Here is a 10,387-nt window from a genome sequence, read left to right as displayed (position 1 = left end):
GACTGGTAAATAGAGAGCTTCGCCTTGCGGCTCAGCTCTCTCTTCACCACAACAGAAATGTTAATGTGTTAAACCATTATTAATGTGTTATAAGCCGTTATTATTGTTATAAACCGTTAAGTTATAAACCTTTAGTAGTGTGTTATAAACCATTATTAATGTTATAAACCGTTAAGTTTTAAGCCTTTATTAATGTGTTATAAACGGTTATTAATGTGTTAAACCATTATGAATGTTTAACACATTAACACACATAATTTATGTTAATGCCCACGGTGAGAGGCGGCGGACTGGTGTGGGCTTTCTTAGCGTCTCTGGGAGGGGGGCTGGAAAGTGCTCCGACCGGGGACTCCGTCGTTCTACTGGGGGACTTCACCGCTCATGTGGGCAGCTACAGCGACACCTGGAGGGGCGTGATTGGGAGGAATGCCCCCCCCCCCCCCGACCTGAACCCGAGTGGTGTTCTGTTATTGGACTTCTGTGCTAGTCACAGTTTGTGCACCAGTGCACGTGGCAACAGGATACCCTAGGTCGGAGGTCGATGATCGACTTTTCGATCGTCGTTTCATCTGACCTCCGGCCGTATGTCTTGGACACTCGGGTAAAGAGAGGGGCGGAGCTGTCAACTGATCACCACCTGCTGGTAAGTTGGATCCAATGACATGGGAGGAATTTGGACAGATTTGGCAGACCCAAACATACTGTGAGGGTCTGCTGGGAACGTTTGGCGGAGTCTCCTGTCAGAGAGATCTTCAACTCCCACCTCCGGCAGAGGTTCAACCCGATACCGAGGGAGGTTGGAGACATTGAGTCCGAGTGGACCATAAGAGTCCGAGTGTACGGATGTAAGGGATGCCATCAAGCTGAAGAAGGAGTCCTATTGAGCCTGGTTGGCTCGGGGGACTCCGGCAGCAGCTGAGAGGTACCGGAGGGCCAAGCGAGCTTCAGCCCGGGTGGTTGCGGAGGCAAAAACTCGGGTATGGGAGGAGTTTGGTGAGGCCATGGAGAAGGATTATCGGTCGGCCTCGATAAAATTCTGGCAAACCGTCCGGCGTCTCAGGAGGGGGAAGCAGTGCCCTGCTCACACTGTTTACAGTGGGAGTGGGAATCTGCTGCATTCGACTGGGGACATTCTCGGACGGTGGAAGGAGTACTTTGAGGTTCTCCTCAACCCCACCGACATATCTTCCACTGAGGAAGCAGAGGCCAAGGACTCAGTTGTGGACTCGTCAATCCCCCAAGCTGAGGTCACTGAAGTAGTTGAGAAGCTCCTCGGTGGCAAGTCACCGGGGGTGGATGAGATCTGCCCTGAGTACCTCAAGTCTCTGGATGTTGTGGGGCTGTCTTGGTTGACACTCCTGTGAAACATCGCATGGCGGTTGGGGACAGGGCCTTTGGACTGGCAGACTGGGGTGGTGGTCCCTCTGTTTAAGAAGGGCCCCGGAGGGTGTGTTCCAACTACAGGGTGATCACACTCCTCAGCCTCCCCGGAAAAGTCTACACCAGGGTACGGGAAAGGATAATTCGGCCGATAGACGAACCTCGGATGCAGGAGTAACAATGCGGGTTTCGTCCCGGTCGTGGAACACTGGACCATCTCTATGCCCTCGTCAGGCTGCTGTAGGGTTCATGGGAGTTTGCCCAACCAGTCCACATGTGCTTTGTGGATCTGGAGAAGGCATTCGACTGTGTCCCTCGTGGTGACCTGTGGGGGGGTGCTCTTGGAGTATGGGGTCCGGGGCCCTCTGCTAAGGGCTGTTTGGTCCCTATTTGACAGGAGCAGGAGTTTGGTTCGCATTGCCGGCAGTAAGTCAGACTTGTTTCCGGTGCATGTTGGACTCCGGCAGTTCTGCCCTTTGTCACCGGTCCTGTTCATTTATATGGACAGGATTTCTAGGCGCAGTCGGGGGCCGGAGGGAGTTCGGTTTGGGGACCATGGAATTTCGTCTCTGCTTTTTGCAGATGATGTTGTCCTGTTGGCTTCCTCAAATCAGGACCTCCAGTGTGCACTGGGAAGGTTTGTAGCCGAGTGTGAAGCGGCGGGGATGAGAATCCGCACCTACAAATCCGAGGCCATGGTTCTCAGCCGAAAAAGGTAGGCTTGTTCCCTTCAGGTTGGTGGAAAGTATCTTGAGGTCTTGTTCACGAGTGAGGGAAGGATGGAGCGGGAGATCGACAGGTGGATCGGTGTATCTTCTGCAGTGATGCGGTCGATATACTGGTCTGGTGTGGTGAAGAAAGAGCTGAGCTGCAAGGCAAAGCTCTCTATTTACCAGTCGATCTACGTTCCTACCCTCACCTATAGTCATGAGCTTTGGGTAATGACCGAAAGGACAAGATCCCGGATACAGGCGGCCGAAATGAGTTTCCTCCGAAGGGTGGTTGGGCGCTCCCTTAGAGATAGTGTGAGGAGCTCAGTCACTCGTGAGGAGCTCAGAGTAGAGCCGCTGCTCCTCCACATCGAGAGGAGTCAGTTGAGGTGGCTCGGGCATCTGTTCCGGATGCCTTCTGGTCGCATTCCTGTGGAGATGTTCCGGGCATGTCCAACCGGGAGGAGGTCCCGGGGAAGACCTAGGACACGCTGGAGGGACTATGTCTCTCGGCTGGCCTGGGAACGCCTCGGTATTATTTAACAGTGTTAAACTGTTATTAATGTTATAAACCGTTATTCAGTGATATTTAAACAAACAAAATAATGATAATCTCTCCACTGAATAAAGGTTTATAACATATAGGCCTATATATGTTATTATATATAAAACATATAAAAAAATGTAAACTTGAATTTTTTTCATGATGTGTATAGAAAAAAAAAAATATATATATATATATATATGTATATATATGTGTGTGTGTGTGTGTTTGTGTGTGTGTGTGTGTGTGTGTGTGTGTGTGTGTGTGTGTGTGTGTGTGTGTGTAAAAGCGTGTATTGGTGATTTAATTAACATGTTTATTTACTTATTTATTTATTTATTACATTTCTCTTTTTCTACTTATGATATTATTAAATATCATTAATATTATTAAGATTCTACACACTCAGTTCTGACTACAAACTGTTGATAAATGTTGAATATTAAACAGAGCTCCAGCAACAAGATAAATGACCGCTCACAGCTGCAACTACTCACAGGTATTGTTATTGCTGCCTTGATAAGTATTTTCAGGGATGGAAACATATCTCCATCCAGTTGATTCTACACTGTGATCATAGCATTAGGACCTCCACCAACCTGTGCTTTTCGCTTCGGAAAGTTTCTGGCCACAAAAACAACTTCTGGCTTCAAACCAATTCTGTAATGCTGTGCCAGTACTGTCAGATCAGGCTCAGACCAGAGGTTCTGTGAAGTCGGACAACATGCCTGAATACCTTGGATCATCTCAACATTAATATCAGAAAACCGTCTCTCTAATTCAGCAATCATTCTATCGAAGCAAGGAAACAACAGTTTCCTTTTTAGCTGCTGTAAATCGCTAACACTGCCCCCCCCCCCTCGTCCCTGCGTCCCTGATCCACAAGATGATTGGACCACAATGTCATCTATTTGTTTTATGTTTCTTTTCCTGTGACTGATTAGCACTGGGGGCACGGTGGCTTAGTGGGTAGCACGTTCGCCTCACACCTCCAGGGTTGTGTGTGTGGAGTTTGCATGTTCTCCCCGTGCCTCGGGGGTTTCCTCTGGGTACTCCGGTTTCCTCCCCTGGTCCAAAGACATGCATGGTAGGTTGATTGGCATCTCTGGAAAAGTGTCCGTAGTGTGTGAGTGTGTGAGTGAATGAGAGTGTGTGTCTGCCCTGCTATGGGTTGGCACTTCGTCCAGGGTGTATCCTGCCTCGATGCCCGATGACACCTGAGATTTACATTTACATTTACATTTACAGCATTTGGCAGACGCCCTTATCCAGAGCGACGTACATAAGTGCTTAAATCTCTAACACTGAATACATTAATGCTGGTTCACTAGGTTACATACTTAAGATACCATGAGTTTAAAACATCTGTTCAAAGTTACAATGAAAGTTTTTTTTTTTTTTTTTTTTTTTTTTTTTTTTTAAATGCAAAGGATAAGGAAAGAAGTGCTAGTTGAAGTGCTTCCTGAATAAGTAGGTCTTCAACCGCCGCTTGAGATAGGGACAGGCTCCCCGTGACCCGAGAAGTTCGGATAAGCGGTAGAAAATGAGTGAGTGAGTGAGTGAATGAATGAATGAATTTTGATTTGAAGTCAATTGTTTCCTTCTGTAGATATTTATGAAAGCCTGCTGTTACTGACAGTACAGTAGGTCATGGAACATAAGCAGTATGTACACAGAAGAGAACTTGCAGAGCTTTGTTTTAAGTCCTACAGCAATATGAGTGGTAATGTTCAACAGGCACTCAATGATGGCAGGCAAATTCTCCATCACTGCCTTTACAGAACGTACCTGGGATGCCCAGCGTGTGCTTGATTGCTGCACAGGTTCTGTTGGACGCAATCCCAGTTGCTTTTGGGTCTCTACAAACTTGTGATGGTTAACTAAAGAACAGCTAAAAAATGAATGAAGGCTTTCAAACATCTCAAAAAACAGTGGCTTTAATTACATCTCTACATGTGTGACATAAAACTAGATTTAACCCATGAGCATAGCGATGCAAATAAATTGCTTCAGGGTGTCACTTTCTGAAGTGGGATTGAACACCCCCAGTCACCCCACTCATGACTGCAGCTCCATCATAGGTTTGTGCCACACATCTTAAATGGCCTGTTCCTTTTTCTTGTAGTTCCTTCTCTATTGCAGCATTTATTGACACAGCATCAAAACTACTCAGTTCTCTTTTACAGTACCCTCAGTTGTGACATATCTGACACATATTGCCAATTGTTCAGATTTCCCTGTTCTTGCCTCATCTGCCATAATGGCATAGATCTTGGATTCTAGCATTTCTCTGACTATTGTTGCAGTCACTTCCTGTGAACAGCAAGTGATCATCTCATTCTGACTTGCTTTAGAGAGGTAAGTAGTGTTTGATAGTGTTGCATACCTCTGCAAAAAAAGGGTCAAATTGAGTCAACAAGGACATGCACTCTAAGAAGTTACCTTTATTATCACTGTCCTCCTTTTCATCGTGACCTCTAAAAGGTATCCCTTGTTTCCCCAACATGCAGGTTACAGCTCCAATCTGTCGTACGTACTCCCGTCTTTGACGTATCTCCTCTACATTTGCTGTTTCTAACTGCTGTATGACACTTCCTTGAGATGCAAATGCCTTATAGCTCTGCCAGTACACTAAACTGTCCTTATGTGATTGTTTTGATTCAAGTTTATGAAATGCAATTGTACCAGAGTGAATGAGACTAATTGCTTGTTGGGTCACGTGATAAGTGAATAAATTATATAAAGGCAGGTTTTGGGTTACCTGGCTATGTGTCATTGCTGGCACCGCCCTCTCGTGGGACCCCATTCATGGTTTTCCCCAGGTATATGTGTGTGTAACCCCGTGGTAACCTGTCCGGGGAACTTTATATGCGTGCTTACTTGTGTGCTCTTTTTAACAAATCTAGTGAAGATGATTGCGTTTAGTGAGAGTTATAACTGCTAATCGCTGGTACGTATTATTTTGGTCCCTGTTTTCAGCGATTTATTTATTTTTAATAACATACTGTTACATGCTGTCAGGACTCAGCCTGGACTGTTGGCCATGTGCCTTTGTTTATATTCCTCGTCATATTCCTCCTGGGTCTGGCCGTGGTGGGTTAGGGGCTGGGTTTGGCCCTCCCTGCTCAGCTGTGGACGTCGCTCGTTCCTCTCTGGCTGCGCCACCATGTGCCTTACTCCCCACCACCTGCCTCGCCGTGTGCCTTGCTCCCCCCAACCGGACCCTGTTGGGACTATTAAGACGGGTTGGCACGTCGGGAGCCGCGCCTTGGGGGGGGTGCTCTGTCAGGACTCAGCCTTTGTGCCTTTGTTTATATTCCTCGTCACGTGTCTGCCCCTCCCTGTCTCCACACCTGTTCCTAATCGTGTCTCATTGTCTTTTGTATTTAACGGTGCCGCGTTGCCTTGTGCAGCACGGAATCAACTGTTGTCTTTGTCCTGTCTTTAATCTGTGTTATGTTTCATGTGTTTTGTTATTAAACCCTGTTATTTTTTGCCATCCTGCGTTTGGGTCCCTTTTATCCAGCGTTCATGACACAGATCATGCTCAGCAGGTTGATCTGGTTGTCCAACCACTTTCTGAGGCACGAGAAGGTTACGTCCATGGGTATGACTGCGCTGCTGTTTTGTCTCTGATGTGTACCAGTATTTTAGTCGGCAGCTCTGTGTTTGTTTTACGTCAACTCTTCCCTCTGAGGCGTTTATGGCGAGTCACTTAGTCGATGTCTTAGTTTTGTTGTTCTTATTTATTTGATGTTGTTTCTTGTTTTAGCACATATATGTATGCATGTATGTATATATATATATACGTATATATATATACGTATATATATATATTATATATATATATATATATATATATATATATATATATATATATATATATATATATATATATATATACGTGTATATATATATATATATATATATATATATATATATATATATATATATATATATATATATACGTATATATATATATATTTATATACAATCATAAACATAAATAAACATTTAGTTTGGTCATAAGCAGACAGGCATGTAAGGTAATACACATTTAAAAAATGACGTCTTGACTGATTTAATTGTAAGTAGAACTTTAATTGATTCTTTTATTGAGTAACACAAAATCATAATAAACATTAAGATTGTAATACACATAATAAACTCAATAATTGTAATAAACATATTAGACTATGATTGCTGTAAAAGGAAAGCATCCCTCACACTTTGCCCTTCTAAAAAAGTCCCAATCAAAATGTAAAATTAAGCATTTTTTCTCGAGTGTGTGTGTGTGTGTGTGTGTGTGTGGGCGGGGGTGTGTCCTCAAATGATCTGTGCATATGTAACACTCCTAATTTACTGCTTATTAAGAGTTAGTAAGGTAGTTATTAAGTTTAGGTATTGGGTACAGTTAAGAATGTAGAATAAGGTCATGCAGAATAAGGCATTAATATGTGCTTAATAACTAATAAATAGCCAATATTCTATTAATATTCACGCTAGTAACTACTTAAATGACCCTAAATTAAAGTGTTATTGTGCATGTTATGGAAGAATGCAAGTACCTGCCGGGGGTTTGACCTCAATGGCCTTCCAGTAAGTAGTGTGCTGTGTGCAAGTGACCGAGGAACGCAGAGTACAGATTGTCAGGGTACAGACTTAAACTGCATTAAATCTTGTCGTTTTAAACAAAATTATGCTGCAAGATTTTTTTAAAACTACATTTATGTTCCTTGTTATAGGCAACCTTGCATTTTTTTTAAAATTCCCAGTTTATTCCCATATATTCCTGTTAATTCCCATATATTCCCATTAATTCCCATATATTCCAGTTAATTCCCATATATTCCCAGTATATAGCCAGTGTAGAGATGATAAAATTGGGGTTATATGGTCATACTTTCTTGTCCTAGTAAGAACTCTGGCAGCTGCATTTTGGACTAACTGTAACCTATTTATTAAAGATGCAGGACCTGCTGGCTCTAGCTGGGGGTTTGGTGGTCCCTGCTGAAAGCTAGGCAACTCTAGCATGGTCTTGCTGCACCGGGTCATGGTCTCGGTGCCCCAGGTTGTGGTCTCGGCGCCCCGGGTCTTGGTCTTGGTGCCCCAGCTCTTGGTCTTGGCGCCCTGAGTCCTGGCCTTGGTGCCCCGGGTTGAGCCCTAGGGCTTTTAAGTTTTCAAAGTCATCTGGAACAGAACTGAGTCTGGCTTTACTTCCTTGGAACATGACTATTCCACTGCAGTAGATGTTCACAGTCAGAGGACCACCGTCCCTGCCGTTTCCCTTTATTTTTATCTGTCTGCCACGATCTATATTCCTTGTTGTATGGTTTGTGTAGCGACTACAGAGAGCCTCGTGCCAGGCGTCAGTGCGTTGAGTGTAGAACAGGAGATTAGTGACTCTGTCTGTTTTAGATACATCTGCTCTGAGAGTTTCTGGGTGTTTTCTCAGTAGCTCGTGTTTATATGCACGTTTATCTTCCACATACTCTGGGTAGGTTATGAGCAGGGAATGGAGGTTTGTCCTGATTTCACCAGCCATGGCTCACACTCTGTTTTAGTGAAGAAGCTAAACTTAATTATAGAAAATCTTTTTATTTACAATTTTGTAGAGTTTGGAGGTTCTTACCTTTTTGCCTTGTGTAAATGTGGGCTTATTTGTCCTTTTCTCCAGTCTGTCCTTGTCCTTGGAGTTTAACCGCTCTTCTGTTAGCCGATAATCAGTCCTGAAAATATCGGCTTTCCTTTTTTTTATATCCAATCGATTGAATTAAAAATCCATTTGATTTCTTCTTTTTGCAGTTCTCCTTTTTTAACCCTGTTGTTTCACTTATATCTCTCTCATTCTCTCTCCCTTTGTTGATGTAGTTGTTGCCGGTATGTGAGTCATGGGCGGATACAGTTTGGGCGTATTTCCGTGTGTTGGTGGACTCACTGTTAGAGCAGGAGCTGCGATCCTCAGGACTGAGCCATGAAGAATTGGATGAACTTCCCAGAGAGTACCTGGAGGCCAGGTGAGCACTCATCTACACCGGACGCTCACTGCCAGAGAAATCACTTTTAAAGATGGTTACAAGCTTGTGAAGAGAATAAAATGCTGATTTGAAGTCATTTGATTAACAAATTATCATCATCTCCTCCCAGCACTAGACTCAGTGCTATGATGATGTTGATTTGTTAATCAAATCTCTCTCTCTTTTTTTTAAGATCACTAGATCAGCGAATCTGTATCGGTCAGTGACGTGCACTGAATCAATCTTTTTGAGCGAGTCACTTAGTGAACAAATCTGTATCGGTCAGTGATGTGCATATTGGACTAACTGTAGCCTATTTATTAAAGATGCAGGACAACCACCTAGTATTGCATTACAGTAGTCCAGTCTAGAGGTCATGAAGGCATGAACTAGCTTCTCAGCATCAGACACAGACAGGATGTTTAAGAGCATCTGCCCAATGCAGTAATGTACATGATTGCCACAGGCTGTGGCTTTCATGGCCTATAGCAGGGGTTGGCAACCCGCGGCTCCGGAGCCGCAAGTGGCTCTTTCATCCCTCAGCTGCAGCTCCCTGTAGATTTGTAAAATAAATATTTAATTACATTTTTTTATTTTTGTTAGTTAGTTTTTTAAAAAAAAATATTCTAAATTCTGAGATCATGATGCTCTTGTAACATTAAAATAAACGGTGTTTAATTTATTTGATTTATTTATTTATTTATTTATTTTGGTCGCTCAAAATATGTGTCATAACTGCCGACTTGCGAACTCCGACACACAGAAGCAGGCGCATTTTTGGTTTGCTGCAGCCGGCAAGCATAAATTTTTTATGTCATGCAGGGCGTTCAAGTGTCACACATTGAGAGTGACAGTCACGCATTTGGGTCTTTTCTCACGCTCTCCCGCCGCACATCATATTCTCACGCAGAAAAACTTTTTGACTATCATATATTTAATAAGCTGCAGCGCCCAAAATGTATCAGTCCGCACTGCTGTCTCTTCTGTGGAACCGGGCAGGAATCAAGCGTGTGTCAGTTTTTAGTCGAGCCTGACACTTATCAGCCAATCAAAAAAGACGCTACACAATAGCCAATCAGAAAATAGCACTATCGGGGAAAGATTTAACGCAACATCCAATGAAAAAAAGCGAGGGGTTGGAGATGTCATGCTTGCCTGTCTTCAAATCTTGAGAGCCCTGGTCATGAATAAGAAGGACTCAATTATGTATTAAACATTTTATTTGAACGTAACCTTCAACCCAGCGTCTTTTTTCTTAAGGTTAGTTCAAACTGTTCAAAATATTTCTGTTTGCCTGCAGAAATAAAATTGCGTTTAATCGTTTAAGCAGTTAATTGATTTCATAAATGCAACACACTACAGTTTTTTCTATACTTTCCATAAAGGTAAAAAAACGATATATGCAGCGTTATCTTCATTTTAGATGTCAAAAGGGTTTTGTGGCTCCCTGTGGTATTTTTTCTGTAGGAAACGGGTCCAAATGGCTCTTTTGAGTGTTTAAGGTTGCCGACCCCTGGCTTATACTATAGGTTTCTGGCTCTAGCTGGGGGTTTGGTGAACCACTCTGGCTTGTTCTTGGTGCCCCGGGTCATGGTCTTGGTGCCCCAGTTCGATGTCCTGGTGCCTCGGGTCATGGTCTTGGTGCCCCGGGTCATGGTCTTGGTGCCCCGGGTCATGGTCTTGGTGCCATCGGTTCGTGGTCTTGGTGCCTTCGGGTCGTGGTCTTGGTGCCTTCG

The 10,387-nt window shown here is 43.7% G+C and overlaps 1 long non-coding RNA gene across 1 annotated transcript in view; it reads left to right on the top strand.

The window, feature by feature from the left end:
- The first annotated feature begins 8,502 nt into the window (after nucleotides 1-8,502).
- The window catches only part of LOC125139627, a 3,739-nt gene continuing 1,854 nt past the window's right edge, over nucleotides 8,503-10,387 (top strand). Inside the window, exon 1 of the long non-coding RNA XR_007138684.1 lies at nucleotides 8,503-8,651. This is a non-coding gene — a long non-coding RNA (uncharacterized LOC125139627). The remainder of the gene's footprint in view (nucleotides 8,652-10,387) is intronic.

This window comes from Tachysurus fulvidraco, chromosome 19 (assembly GCF_022655615.1).
Source record: "Tachysurus fulvidraco isolate hzauxx_2018 chromosome 19, HZAU_PFXX_2.0, whole genome shotgun sequence".
NCBI lineage: Eukaryota > Metazoa > Chordata > Actinopteri > Siluriformes > Bagridae > Tachysurus > Tachysurus fulvidraco.
Note: the sequence above shows the minus strand (reverse complement) of the source record. Positions and strands in the feature narration are given on the sequence as shown.